The 16,032-nt window shown below is 32.3% G+C and overlaps 1 long non-coding RNA gene across 3 annotated transcripts; it reads right to left on the reverse strand.

The window, feature by feature from the left end:
- Positions 1–968: 968 nt before the first annotated feature.
- Positions 969–4,310, reverse strand: LOC131656393 (uncharacterized). Of its 3 annotated transcripts, none has more exons than XR_009300074.1 (4): positions 3,220–4,305; positions 2,034–2,638; positions 1,713–1,942; positions 969–1,630 (listed from the first exon to the last, which is right to left on the reverse strand). It is a non-coding gene; the product is annotated as an uncharacterized LOC131656393 (long non-coding RNA). The 3 variants fall into 3 exon arrangements; XR_009300075.1 differs by having other exon boundaries at positions 973–1,630; positions 2,034–2,243; positions 2,318–4,309; XR_009300073.1 differs by having other exon boundaries at positions 972–1,630; positions 2,034–4,310.
- Positions 4,311–16,032: the final 11,722 nt, after the last annotated feature.

Here is a 16,032-nt window from a genome sequence, read left to right on the forward strand (position 1 = left end):
GCTGTCATACTTGATCAACCAAGTAGGCTCCCTCTCTATGAAATGAATTAAGCTTTTCAGTCATTCTTTTAAATGTTTGTGGTGGAATATTAGAAATACCTCTCTGTAAAGATAATTTCATGCCTCTTTACTGTAAACAGAGATTTAATTCAAGATTCAACCTTGAGCTTCAAGCAAGGCACCAAAAATACATTAATTTCCCTAATTAGTTCTCCGAACTACAAAAAGCTCTGACTTCCATTAGGGATATGTAGGCATGAGGTTCACAAGAAATCTCAGCGAGCTAATAAAAAACCAAAAATAGTCAGTCAGTCTGTCTTCTTTTTAAATCAATTCAATTCTCTCTCCTAACACAAAGGAGAAACTTTCCCAATAATAAGCAACAAACACAATCACATTGACACAGAGAAGGTTCCCGTAGAGTACTACGGATATGTAGTGTGCTTAAACTCTTCCCTATGTATAACCGACCTCCCGGACTCCAGAATTTCTAGTCTAGGTGAATCCCCACACTTAGCAAACTCTTAGGGTTTAGTTGAGATCTTTTTCCCCTTTCCTACTCGTAGGATAATTAAAAAGTTCATGTGATATCGTAGGAAGAACTGAAACAAAATTCATCCCGCCACGGGCGCTTCCTCCTTCCAAATTTTGCGTGAAGGGTCTAGCGTGCCGTCCTCCCAAGTGAAATGGGGAGGTAAAGAAAACGACCTCCACACACTTCATCGAAATTCTATTTACTATGGAAATATGAGATAAATTAACAAATGATACCTTTCATTTCACTCTAAGGTTTCACAATGACACCAACATTATCTGCACACAAAACACAAACTCTACTTCTTAAGAAGACTACTATGTGTATTAAAATTAAGAAAGTGCAATTGATAAGATTCATATCTATATCAAAATTCACCAGCAGACAGGTAACACAATGCAAAAGAAACATGCATCATGTTGTTTAAAATTTGAAATAACACAGTTGTATGCTTTTATACATATTAATTGAATGAAAGGGAGACTTGAGACTATAGTTGGACTTCCTGTCTTGTCCTGATTGAATTCAAATAGTAGAACCAGTTACTTGTAAACATAGAGTGTAGGGTGTAAAACTATTTATAATACTTACTTGAATCCATATTGATAATTGAGAAACATTTGTTTTGATGGATCACTTAGATTAATAAAACTACTAATTTATCAAGGAAACCTAATTAAGTACAATCACAAACTGGTCATTTACTTTTTTGTAATCCAAACACTAAAATCCTATTTATCTGATAAAACACCATTTCACATACCCCAACAAACTCGTCCATTTCTTTCCTACGAATTTCCCACTCATGTGTCAACGTATCTTCCAACTTCTTATTGTACAACACCTTTAAATCTTATAACTCTTTCTTTTGCGGTTCACGTTCACTTGCTAACTTCTTCTCAACAATCTCGTCCATCTCTTTCTTTTTCATGTGTGTGCTTTTTCTCGATGTACCAAAATACAATCTCAGACCGATACCTTCTCTAAACCATGTACACGACCACCATGCTTCTTTATTTCCATTTCTTTGACTAATATATCATGTCGTGGTTGTGGAAGAAATGTACCTTCAATGGCCATATCAATCAACTAATTCTACACAACATGAATAAAATGTATTGTTACCAAAGCGATATTTAAATTACATATAACAAATTATACTCACAATAAATCATACTTCCAATTTTCTTAACGACTGCTCATGAGGCATCTAAAGCTGAACTCTTCCACTTCTCATGTCCCGATGGTGGGGATGGGCACCGACTATAATCATGGAGTCCTTATTTCCCATTTGTTTTCTTTTTTCATTAATCAATTTTTCCTCAAGTTTTCTGTAACCCCCACGAGACAATCCATGAGAGTATTTGTTCTTTTTGCTTTGTTTAGATTTCACGATTTACTTTTAAGCTATTATAAGCATGTTGAAAATATTACATTTCATGGTTTTTCTATAAAGCATAAGCATAAAATTATCAGAAAATAAGATTACTATACTAACCAATAAATCCGCATAATTGCGAGACTTCACAACTTTTGCCCAAACCTTCTTGCCAATAAAATCATATTTCACAGTTGGATGCGCAAGATCCACCTTAGGATTCCTAATGTAGTTACGCGTTAGATGTGACTTAACACCCCTTTAACGCTCAACAGCATAAGTGATCAACTTTTTCTCCAACTTATCATCATCGGTAAATTCAAAAGCCGACTACAGTTACATCAATAAGTATATATTAGTAATTATAATAAATACTATAAAATTATTTATATGCAAATTAATACCTTAACTTCTATCCATATGTTTTTTTTCACTTCTTTTGATACTTAGGTCCAATCATCAATAAAAATACTCACTTTGCTACATCCTAGAAATATAACATAACTCCTAAAAAGCGAAAATTTTTCACCATAACATGTCCAAGTCACGGGATTAAACTCGATCAGAAATCAGTCGCCCAAGTTGTGGATTTTTGTTAATCTAGCCATCATTATAGCACCTCTTTTTATTTTCTTTTTTGCCTCTATAGTTTGAGATTTATTGTTGCGAGAATCATTTGTATGGGTATTATATTTACGAGTTTCGTCGCTAGATGAAGAGTCCATCTATGTTAAAAAAAACAACTACAAAATATTAAACCAATCTTAACAAAATCATACATACATACAACAACAACAATAATGTGTCTTATATGCATTCATCAACAACAACAACATACAAACAACAACAACAACACCAATAACGTGTCTAATTCACATTCATAAACAGTAACATATAAACAACAACAACATAACAAAGGTGTCTCATACATATTCAACAACAACAACATAAATAAATAAATAACAACAATGTTTTTAACACACATTTTTATCGACAATAACATAACAAATGTGTCTCATACATATTCAAAAACAGTATCATATAATCAATAACAACAATAACAATGTGTTTAATACACGTTCAACAACAACAACAACATTCAACAACAACATTCATTCAACAAAAACATAAGTTGCCTTATTCATACACATTCAACAACAACATAAACAACAAAGAACATAAACAATGACAACAACATAAACATGAACAACAACAACCATAAACATTCAACATCAACAACTCAAACATAAACTTCAACAACAAGAACATAAACGTATCTTACTTGCATGGTGAATAGTTTACATACCATAAACGTGATGAATAAGTACAAGAATTTTGTTCTCCTTTCTTCGTCTTCTTACTCTGACTTTGTTTTTCATTGTTTTGTAAAAGGGAAACCCAAGAACGAACGATAGTGATAGCGATTTTCATTGATTCGTAAAATGAAAACCCAAGAACAAACGATAGTAATGGCTTTTTATGTTAACCAAAGAATAAACATTAGTGATAACGTGTTTCATTTTGTTAATAAAGAAGAAAACACGAGTTCAACTTGCTTGGAATGTGTTAGGGTTAAATGAATTCTCAGTGATGAAATCAAAAAATGGAAACTGAATGTGGTAGGATTAAATGAAAATGAAAGCTTATACTTAGTTCATAATCTGATGTAATCTACCTTGCATACTATCAAACACCTTCTCCTACCAACGAAACTATACCTTCCTGTGTCTTAACCCATATACCTTCTTGAGTCTTCATATTTGCAAATGAAATTTTTTTAATGCATGTACAACATAATTCTTTTATATTTGGGATGACTATTCTAATTTAAAATTAACAAGGAATATTAATGAATATATAAATTACAACATTAGTTTAAATGTGGGTATGATAATGTAGATTTCTTTGAGTAGAAATAACATTAAAACTAATCTTAAATTCAACTATTAACGATGACATATTTTGTTACCGTAATCTATTAATACATATCCATAACTTCAATTTTTATTGAGTATCAATACAATAACTAAAGAATAGCTCATAAAATATTCTAACAAAGAGTTTATGTACTCTTTTAGTTTTCGATTTTATAGAATCGACACTTACATATCCTGTCAATACATGCTGCTTTAAAAGGAGGCTTGCACATATCATATGGACAATTAGAATGTAGAGAACAAAGTTTAGCCCAATGATATGGAAACCGATCACCAAACCTATCCCAATCAGCATTCATTACAAAACCAAATAGGGAAAGAATTAAAATTTTAACATAAACAAATTTGATAATTTTAAGCATATTCTCCCTAAATAACGAGAATGAAATCAAATATGTTTTTATCAGTTTATATACGTCAATATAATGTATAATGTGTTTGTTTCTTCTAATAGGAAACCTTTTCCTTTTATTACCAATTTATTATTATAATTTAATAGCCTTTCATGGGGGAATATAGTTGATTTATATATCAGATTTCAATTTATCCTTAATTTTTCAAGCGTAAAAAAACTCATAATTGACAATAATTTATTTTTGAATGGATGAAAAGCCACATAGTTACAACCTAAATTTAAACACCAAATAAGAAGAGTTACCCGGCAAGCCAATCCATTGGGTAATTTTCTAAATTATAAAAGAGAAATTTTATTTTCATATTTAGTTAGTTAAATAAAATATATAGTTTTAGGTGATGCATATTATTTAAAAGATTACATTTTAAGTTTTTTTTTTCATAAAACAATGTAGCATTTGAAAGTAATAGAAATAAAAACAAGAAAGAGTTAACTTTTAGTATAAAAAAGTTCTTTTAATTTTTTTTATAACAAAAATACGTTTTGTGGTTAAGTGTAAACACTTATAGCACCCTTCATTACCTATTACTTAATTAATTTTGGTAGTGTCAAGTTTATAATTTGAGAATGTCATTTCATTGATTAATATTTTGACATGGATTATTGAATCAACTGTGATAAATTAAGGGTGTTTTTTGTTTTATTAAGAACAAAGAATACATAAGAAATTAGCTAGTTGATATTGTATTTTCACAAAATCAATTATAAGCCTGTTAGAATACTAAAGTTCATAATTTGTATTCGTTCGATTGTGTAACATTGTTAAAAAAAAGAGTAATGGTGGATGCTTGAGTAACATGAAAATTGACATCAACTCCATTAATCAAAATTGGAGCTTTTACTTGAAATTATCATCTATTTTCTTCTACATTCTAGAGCCATTACTATTCAAGTTAGAGGGAAGTTTATGCCATGTTTGTTGAGAATAACAAGTGTGATTTAGAACACTTGAGAAATAAGTGTGGGCAAGTTTCACATTGATCAGTAAAGTGGAGACTTGAATATTTATTAGTGAGAGAATTCACATACCTATCACCTTAAAGTTTTGGGTGAATATGTGGTGTGTCTCTCACAAAGACTGTTTCTCATAAAGAAAAACCTCAAAGTTAAAACGCTCCCTCATATTGACCTCCAAAGAATTGATGACCCAAGAGTGATATCATAAGTCTCTGGTTTGATTGGGGGATCAACTTCCTTGTATCAAAAGTATTCCCCATAGGTGGTGGGTAGGAGTTGTCCCATTGAAGAGTATCAACGGTGGTACAAGTGTATGTGGATGAAAGAGTTTCTGCTTGAGGGAGAGCATTGTTGATAGACTCACACTTGAGGAGGAGTGTTGAGAATAGCAAGTGTGAGTTAGAAAACTTGAGAAACAAGTGTGAGGAAGTCCCGCATTGATTAAAAAAGTTGAGACTTGAGCATTTATAAGTGGGAGAACCCACACACCTATCACCTTAAAGCTTTTGAATGAGTATATGGTGTATGTCTCTCATAAGGTGTTTTACTCATAAAGAAAAGCCCCAAACTTAAAATGTTCCCTCTTGTTGAACCCCCCAAAGAATTGATGTTCTTACAATGTTCTTGAGAGAATTTCATTCTAGTCTTAATTAAGGTGAATATTCCTTTACGCTTCAATCTAATATTGATATTATGTGAAATTTAGAGGTTACAAGATATGAACTTAGTAAAAACATTATAAATTTGGTTGAGGAAATTGATTGATGAAAGTTGGAACCATAGATATGATGACCACTATGACTTATGGATTTCATGTTTAATCGTGTTCTTGGCTGAAAAATTAGGTGATTGATACGAGAATAACAAATGGTATGTGTTTATTTTATGATTGGTGTGATTGAAATATGTAAAATGTTGTTAATCTTGAAAATTCCAAAATGTATCGATTTCCATGGTGTTTTGAATTAATTCCCATGTATCTGAAGAACTGATAAGTGCAAAAATATCATTATTTTGTGTATATAATTTGTTGCACTAATCGATACTTTTTGTTAATACCGTCTGAATAATTCTTCCTTTTGTATGTAAATTCGTATACTTTGTGAATAGTTGTATTTTCATATACTTTTATACCGTTTGATAATTTTTGTGTCATGTTATAGGTATTTTTGCGTATTTGGAGCATAAGCAATAAAGTGTAGAAGACACGGCTTCAAACGCGCGATTTTGAGCAACTTGTCTACGAATAAGGCTTAAAATAGAAGAATAAGAAATCATCAATTTGATTGATATTTATTCATTGTTAGATATGAAATTTAATTAGCCTTCTGACGCTTCGAACCGGGCGCAAATTGGAGTTACGGTTCTCAAGTTATGGTATTTTACTAAAGCTGTTTTTTTGTTGACAGTCCAGGCCGCGTGATGCGCCCTCCTAGTGCGCGACGCGCGCTCTGTGGGTTTCAAAGTGGTTAAATAGGGGAAAAACATATTTTTTTTAGGTTATGTTTTGGGTATTTTTCAACCCCAATCCATCATACTTCATTTTTTGGTAAAGAGAGCTTGAAAACAACATGAGGTTGTGCATTTGGATGATCGGATGTGGATTGCTCATCAATCAGAGCTGACAACCCGTGAGATATTTGGTTTATTTCTTCTCCTCTTTGTGTGTTTCTTTTTCGTTGAGTTTGTTTGTAATTTTACTCTAAACCTATGTATATTTGTTACTCTATTCTTGTATTAAGTTTGCTTCATAAATCTTTGTCGGCATTTCCTTGATCATTTTGCTTAAATTCTTTAGATTTGTGTTGCTTATATATTGGTTTAGAGTAAAATGCGGCCACATATATATATATATATATATATATATATATATATATATATATATATATATATATATATATATATATATATATATATATATATATATTGAGCATATCAAGTGAGAGCATTTTATAATGAGAGATGAAAGGAACAAATATCAACCATTGGATTCATCAAGAGAGAATGTTAATGCCTTAATGTGGCTATTACATTCTCTCTCTTGATGAATCTAATGGTTGATATTTATTCCTCTCATCTCTTATTATAAAATGCTCTCACTTGATATGCTCCATATATATATATATATATATATATATATATATATATATATATATATATATATATATACTCCGATCACTATTATAAGCAACAAAAACACTTTTTAAACTTATCGAATAAATAATGTAACGGTCAATATGATATATCAGATACATCATAGGGTGTAGGGGTCAAAGGTATGCATTGGTAAATCGGAGACTACAACGTGACACGCCGCATGACCACCACATTGTCAAGAAATTTTTTGATACAAAGAGTTAGTCCCGTAATTGAACCATCAACTCTAATACCAATAAAACCAGAGTAAATCTCTACAAATTGAAACAAATAAAATAAAATAAAACTCACAATAAATTTTCTTATTACTAACAAATTGATCATTTCTACTCATTGATATGTCAATTGCACTCAATTTACTGTTAGCACATGTGCATAGATGAAGAATGATCTATTGTGTTGAGTCAACATGCATTCAAGCCATATATAGTATTCTCTCAAACGGTCACGTCTTGATAGACGTGTACAAGGAATGAATGGATAAAATTTTGTACAAGATAGTAAAAATCCCAATGACTTTGTGCTTAACAAATACTAATGATTGGCAAATACAAATGATTGGAAAATCAAATTGATAGAGTAAGAATTAGGATAAAATAAATATTTTAGATATTAAATTAGGAGTAGAATTTATATTAGTATTTTATTTTATAATGTTCTCTAGAATGTTCTTAGGATCTTTAAATGTAGAATTGGGCTTTAATTAGTATTGGGCCTTTAGTTTACTATCCATTAGTATTATTATATATATGTAATGTCTTTGACACTTGAAAGGCAATCAATGAAAAGAAATGAAGTTTATTTTCTTAGTTAGCTTTTAATGTCTCTTTTATTTTACAGCTTTTCCTTAGTTTGTTAGGGTTTAGATTTTGCTTCCTAACATTTGGTGCTTTCATTCTTGCACTCAATCTCTCCCATGGAGTATTCCAACTGCACACCCCCATTTCATCAATGGAGCATTCCTCCAACCCATCCTTATTATTCCATTGTTTCAACCACACCACCTTTATCATCTAACCCATACACATTATATCCACCATCACATATCCCACACATTTCATACCCTTCACCTATCCCATACATTTTACACCAACAACAACCTCAGAATTACTCACACCACCATCACCAGCACCATTTTCAACATCAACACTCTCAGAATTTCATTTCACCATCAGAAACATTTTACCAAGAGTTAGAAACTCTAAAACAATATTTGATTGAGTCTCATGAGATTTCAAACAAATATAGAGAAGATTTGAAGAAAGATATTCAAAATCTTTCAGATTCATTCAAAAACTCACAAAAGTTTTTGAAAGAAAAATATTCATTTATGCGAACTTATGGAAAACAACCAGCAGAAAAAGAAGGCATAGAAAAGGTATGTGATTCACAAAACCCATCTACGGTGCCACTCCCGACGAAAACAGCGGTAACAACTCCGATTTTACTGTCATCTTCTTCGGCGATTTTACGAACTCTGGCGTCTTTTCCGGTGACATTTTCGGCAACACCACCGACGACAATTTCAAAGACAAATCCGGTAACACTTCTGTCATCTTCTCTTTCGATGAAAGCTCAGACAACACTTCTGAAATCATCTCCGGTATCATCTCCTCGAGCAACACTTTCCGATTTGAAACAACCACCGACAAAAACAACGCCATCAAAATTACAACCGTCATCATCGGAGATACCGTCATATTTTCAACGGCCACCGCCGAAACCACCACCATCTTTTATTTTACTTGGAAGAAGAAGGAAAAGGAACAGAGAAATAGAAGAAGAGAAAAAGAAAAATAGTACGGGAGTGAGAGAGAATAAGAAAAGAGGAGAGAGAAATAATAAAGAGGAAGAAAGAATAATTGTAAAACGTTCCCACGCGCCTGCAATTCCAGCTGTATCCCTTCTCTCATTGGATACTCGTTTCATCCAATACATCATTCATCATCATTTATTTAATTCATTTTGAATTAAATGTGTCATTTAAGGTGCACACTGCACACCATCCCTCCCACTTTGGTCATGTCACGTATACTCATTTTGCATCTTTTCATTTTAAAAAAATTGAGTTAACGTGGTATTTAATTTGGCCATCACGTGAATAGAATAGAATACACCCACTTTGGCCATCACGTGAATAGAATAGAATACACCCACTTTGGCCATCACGTGAATAGAATAGAATACACCCACTTTGGCCATCACGTGAATTCAATTTGAAAGACAAGCTGACAACTTTTTTTGAAATTCACAACCCATTTTTTTTTCATGACCACTCACATCACATGTTCCTTCAAATTTCTCTACCACATTTTTATAAGTAAGACTTCAATTTCATTTCAATTATCTTTAAAAGAAAAAAATTCCAGTATTTAATAGTTTTATTTTACAACCTTGAGGACAAGGTTGTTTTTGAAGAGGTGAGTAATGATAGAGTAAGAATTAGGATAAAATAAATATTTTAGATATTAAATTAGGAGTAGAATTTATATTAGTATTTTATTTTATAATGTTCTCTAGAATGTTCTTAGGATCTTTAAATGTAGAATTGGGCTTTAATTAGTATTGGGCCTTTAGTTTACTATCCATTAGTAGAAAATTTTACTTTATACCCCTACAATTATACCAATACCCCTACATGAAAAAAATTTGGACCAAAATACCCTCCTATAAATAATACATATTTTAAAAAATTTCACTTTTTTCTCACATTAAAAAAAAATTCAAAACATCCAAAAATATATAAACCGGAACACTTTTTCAAAGTCTTCCGGTTTAAAAAAAAAACATACCGGAACACTTGGAAAAAGAGTTCCGGTAGTTGTTTAAAATGATGGTTGTAGCTACATTCCGGAACACTTATTTAAAGTGTTCCGGTGGTTAAATTTTTTTTTAAAAAATTCTGGTCTTTAGGCAACGGTTATAAAGTGTTGCATAAAGCTATATACCAACAGAGAGAAAGTGTTGCCTAAAGTGATTTTTAAATCCTAACGTTACACTTTTTAAAAACTATACTTTAGGCAACGCTTTTACTTATTTTCCATTCATTTTAGGGAACAGTTTTAAACCGTTGCGAAAAAGTCTAGAATTATTTTAAAAAAATAAACCACCGGAACACTTTAAATAAGTGTTCCGGTATGTAAGTTCAAACAACTTGAAAACTACCGGAACTCTTTTTCTAAGTGTTCCGGTGTGTTTTTTTCTAAATCGGAAGACTTTGGAAAAGTGTTCCGGTTTATATATTTTTGGTTGTTTCAAAATTTTTTCTGAAATGTGAGGAAAAAGTGAAATTTTTTAAAATATGTATTATTTATACAAGGGTATTTCGGTCCAATTTTTTTTCATGTAGGGGTATAGGTATAATTGTAGGGGTACAAAGTAAAATTTTCCCATTAGTATTATTATATATATGTAATGTCTTTGACACTTGAAAGGCAATCAATGAAAAGAAATAAAGTTTATTTTCTTAGTTAGCTTTTAATGTCTCTTTTATTTTACAGCTTTTCCTTAGTTTGTTAGGGTTTAGATTTTGCTTCCTAACACAAATATTCAAGTCCCCAGTATAAAAAAGCAATTTCGTTATACTACTGAACGAATGTATCAATTAACAATATTCTGAGTCATCTCTAGTGTTTTTCATTTAATTTTTGTATTAGAAACGAAATACACATGGACACAAGTGCTTTATTCACTATTATTTTTATTATTTTTAGAAAATTTATTCACTTATATTTTTTGAGCTTACTTCTATGGGTGAGTTGTTGTAAACAAACTTGTTTTGTATTTCATGGAAGTCTTCTAGTGTGAGCCATTGAAGTTCTTATAGGTTTAAGAAAAGGAAATATAGAACTTGTGATTTTCAGTGGTTGATTGTAATCATATTTTATCATAGTGGTGGTAATCAATTAGTGTGAGAGGAATAGTTAATATTTAAATTATGGGTCTTACGAATACACGTGATAAGAGCATGGTGAGTAAATGACCCAAATCTTCCCAACTTCCAACTTGTCATCTAACTAAGTCAACCATAATCTTAACAGAACTCTCGTTGCAACGCTTGTTGGGAAACTCCAGTATACTTTGATTTCTAAAAACATTTTACTTTTACCTAGACCTAAATTTATTCTCGATATGGTTTCCTATACTCTCATTTCGCCGATAAAGTCTTGATTATAATCACCAGTTGTATCTCATCTAAGGTGATAATGACATACTTAACATAAATAAAGACATCCGTTGAATTTTTAAAGAATTTAGGTAATGAACTCAACAATAATAGAGACATGTCCCACTACCCCAAAATTCGTTTTTGGCAGCACTAAAAAGATAACGTTTTTATCAAAAAGTGCTGCTATAAGTTGTAAAAAAAAATTACTAAAAAAAAGCGTTGTTAAAGGCCATCTTAAGAAAGCGCTGCTAAAGACCGTCTTAAGAAAGAACCTTAGAAAGCGCTTTTACGAAAGCACTAATAAATGTTAACCTTAGAAAACGCTTTTAAAAAGCGCTGCTAATTGTAAACATTAGAAAGCGCTTTTAAAAAGCCTTGCAAAAGTCATATGAAAAGAAAGCGCTTTCTAAGGAAAAACGCTGCTAAATCTAACATTAAGAAAGCGTTTTTGGAAAAGTGCTGCCTTAAGTCATTAATTTATAAAAATTAAAACAAAACGACTGAAACCCTATTTCCCTCTTCTCTCATCTACAGCCGCAAGAACTCCCTCCTCCCTCCGTTCACAGTCGCACGAACTCCCTCCGCCCTCCGTTCACAGTCGTCGTACTCCGTCCATTCACATTCGTCATACTCCTCTCCGTTCATAGTCGACACGACCTCTCTGTTCACAGTCGCTCGACCTCTCAGTTCACGCCCTCTGTCAGCTTCTCCCTCTGCCGCCGTTCGTTCTCAATGTTTGGCCGTCGTTTGACTCTCTCCACTCTATTTAAACTCCTCACCTGTCTCATTTGCTCTCACACGTTCTCACTCATCACTCAAAACAAACCAAACTATCTCTTCATCCTTAAGAAATTTCTGTAAGGAGCTATCTATTTCCTCATTTTAGACCCCATCTCTTGCTCTCATCTACTCATTTGAAGTCCAAGGAGAAGATTCAAAGTGGTTTCTTATTTCTAAAGTCAGAGTTTCATTGGATTTATTTTCCAATTTGAGGTAAACTCTCTTAAGCTTTATTTTGCATCATGTTAGGGAATCAATGCTTAGAAGTGATCTTAGTGAGCATATAGCTGGTCAAACCATATGTTTGATGTATATGAGTTATTTCATTTTTGCTTGAATCGTGTTTGATACATTTTTGAATATGTGTGAAAATGAATAAAACAATGACTTGTTACTTCCTTTTATCTTTGATATGGTATTGTTTTTTAAAACTAAGAGTTGCTTGTTAATCCATGATACAAGGGGAATAATTTTCATGTTTGGGTCATGTTGATTGATTGAGTTTTCATAAAGTTATTTTGATTGGTGGCATGTTGTTCATGTGTTAGAGTTCAAATCCCAACTTTGTTCATTTTGTGCGTAACTTGAGTTTATTCATAATTGTGATTGATTTTTGATGTCTATATTGTCTTGTAAAGCTATGTGTGGAAATTATGATGTCGGTGTTTTATTTTGTCAAGTCTATGGTTGAATTTTCAAGGTTCCGAGTTTATGTTGAACTTCTTGTAACTCATTTTGAAGTATGAAGTTTGGTATCGATTGTCGTTTCTTTTGCGTATCTCATTAGTTTATTTGAATGGTTTTGATGAAAGGTTAATGTTATTTCTATGATTATTCATATTGAAGCTAATCGAGAAACCTTTGAGGCTATGCTATGTGTTAGTGTTTAGTCGCGTTTTAATTTCAATTGGAATTGTGAGTGAAGTGAGGATTCCATGATAGTTTCGATGATGGTTAATGTTGATATCGCGTTTATTCGCATAGATTATGACCGAGAAACTATTCGGGGCAGCCATGTTATCTTTATCGTCACATTGAATTTAATTGAAAAAGTGTGTTTCGTTCCTGCTTGTGTTGAATTCGTTCGACTTAGAATATTTTGGTCATTTGAGTAAGTTCCGAACGAAACTTGTATATCACACTTATTTGTTAATTCATTTTGAATTCATTTGAAATTAATTTCATGATTCGAACCAATTGGAATTAATGATTGTATTCTTGATGTGTTTGGTTTGAACCGTTGGGTTTTACTGTTATGAAGTTGTGCCCTTATATGGTGTCAAGTCTTATTATATTTCATAACATCAATTTTGGGAGTGTTTGTTTGATATGTTGGTCTTAGTGTTTTTTTTATCGGAAAAATGTGTACTATTAAGTTTGGTCATGGATATATATTTGAGATGCTAATTTATTGCAATTCTATAATACTAATTTAAAATTTTACTAATTAGAAAAGATGACAACACTCATTTAAAATCTATGGTACCTTGTGATGATTCATTTATATAGCATCTCATTTGTTGATGCTCTGCTCTGTATTATTGTCTGATTGACATCTATGTTTGGCTAAAACATATAATAGCAGCAAAAGGTATTTATATGTATAAGTCTTGCAAATATAAAAGAACAAAACAGGTACAAGCAAGATGTTGTATGGAATGTCATGACTTCAACCATGACATCGCGCCTGCAGAAATGGAATGAAGATTCAGTTTGATTCTCAACAGATACAGAATATTCTGTGAATATTATGTAATCCTATGTGGCGCAAATTTAAAGGTCAAAAGATTCAAGTCAGAATATTGAAGAATTAGATCATAAGATTGAAGATTCAGCAGTTTCTAATTTAGGAGATAAATTAGGAAACTTGTGATTAAAAGACCTTGATTGTAGCAGAAGATATCTGCTGATTTGTAACAGCAAGGAGTGCTGCAATTTGTAAGCCCAAGTCCAATTGGGAATAGGTTATAAATAGAAACCGTTGTAACCTAGTTTTATATAGAAAAAATATAGAAAACCGAATTCAGAAAAGATGTAGTCATTAGGGTTTCTATAGGTAGACCACCCAGGTTGTGGGATGACTGCCATGTACTTCTCGAAACCTGTAGGTAAGATAAGCTATTGTTCTCACTTGAAACCTGTAGGTAAGAGTTGAGTATTGTGTTCTTGATTGAAGCTGTGAAGCAAGATCAAGTTATTGTTTATTGTTAATTGTGTAAATAGTTGTTGCAGGGTTGTAACAGTTAGGTATCACTAGGGAGTGAGCAGAGGTTCTCTTGTCTTAGATGGAGTTCTAAGATATAGGTTGCATTGGGTAGTGACTAGGTAAACCAGAGGTTGTTTATCTGTAAACCAGAGGTTGTGAAGGAGTGAAAAACACTTAGAAAGGGGGGGGGGGTTGAATAAGTGTAACTTCAATAACTTGAAAGATAAAAACAATGAACACAATTATTTTTATCCTGGTCGTTGTTAACCAAACTACTCCAGTCCACCCCTGACAAAGTGATTTACCTCAACTGAGGATTTAATCCACTAATCCAACTGATTATAATGGTTTTCCACTTAGATACCCTCTAAGTCTTCTAGAGTCTACAGATCACAACTTGATCACTCTAGGAATACTTTTACAATCAATGTAAAATAAAGTTTACAAGAGTTTGAATTGCTTCTAATAAAGCTGTAATCACAACTGTGATATTTCTCTTAAGTTCTATTCTTAACACTCACTAAGATATTACAAAATTTGTGAGGTTGAAGATGAAGTTCTTTAGCTTTTGAATTTGACAGCGTTTCTGTATGATTTGCGCAAGTGTTGTATTTTGCTTATGGACAGAACTTCTATATATAGGCGATTGAGAGGAAATGACTGTTGGGATGCATTTAATGCTTTGCGTGAATAGTACAACGCTGCATTTAATGTTTCACACTTTTGTCAACTACCTCGAGCCTTGCTTTTGCTGCTTTTACTGACTTTTCCTTTTGTAGCTTCTAACGTTCCTTTTGTCAGTCAGAGATTAGACGTTACAACCTTTCATCTTGTACTTTCTTCTGGACTCAAATTTGTAGATAACAACGTTTGAATATCAGAGCCATCAGCTTTTGGTGCAGAGCATCTTCTGTCTTTTGACTTTGAAGAGCTTTGAGCGTGATACCATCAGAACTTCAGAGCTTGTTCTTCTGACTTCCATTCTTCTGATGCTTTCCAGTTCATGTTCTGATTCTGCATGACCATCTTCTGATGTCTTGCCAAAGCATGTTCTGATGAAGCCATCCAGAACCTTCTGAGTCAGTGCTTCTGAATGCTGATCTGTGCATACTGTTTATATATTTCCTGAAATGGAATACTTAAAAGATTAGAGTACCACATTGTCTTATACAAAATTCATACATAATGTTATCATCAAAACAAAGAATATTGATCAGAACATTTCTTGTTCTAACAGGTTGTTTACATACTACTGATAGTGAAATCTTCTTCCTGGCTTGGTAGCCCCCAGAGTAGGTAGTTAAACCGAACTGGGTTAACATTTATCTTCTGCATTGTATTGTCTGTTCAGTCGTGGATGTTGTAACATCGTGTATAACATCAGGTTCAGGTTTGATAGTTGTTCCTTTACAGAACCAATAAAGTTTACAATCTGGTTATGTTGACTGAACATACATGATCCCAGTACTCATGGACTCCTTCTTAGGGGTAATTTAAAA

The sequence above is a fragment of the Vicia villosa genome, linkage group LG3, assembly GCF_029867415.1.
Source record: "Vicia villosa cultivar HV-30 ecotype Madison, WI linkage group LG3, Vvil1.0, whole genome shotgun sequence".
Lineage (NCBI taxonomy): Eukaryota > Viridiplantae > Streptophyta > Magnoliopsida > Fabales > Fabaceae > Vicia > Vicia villosa.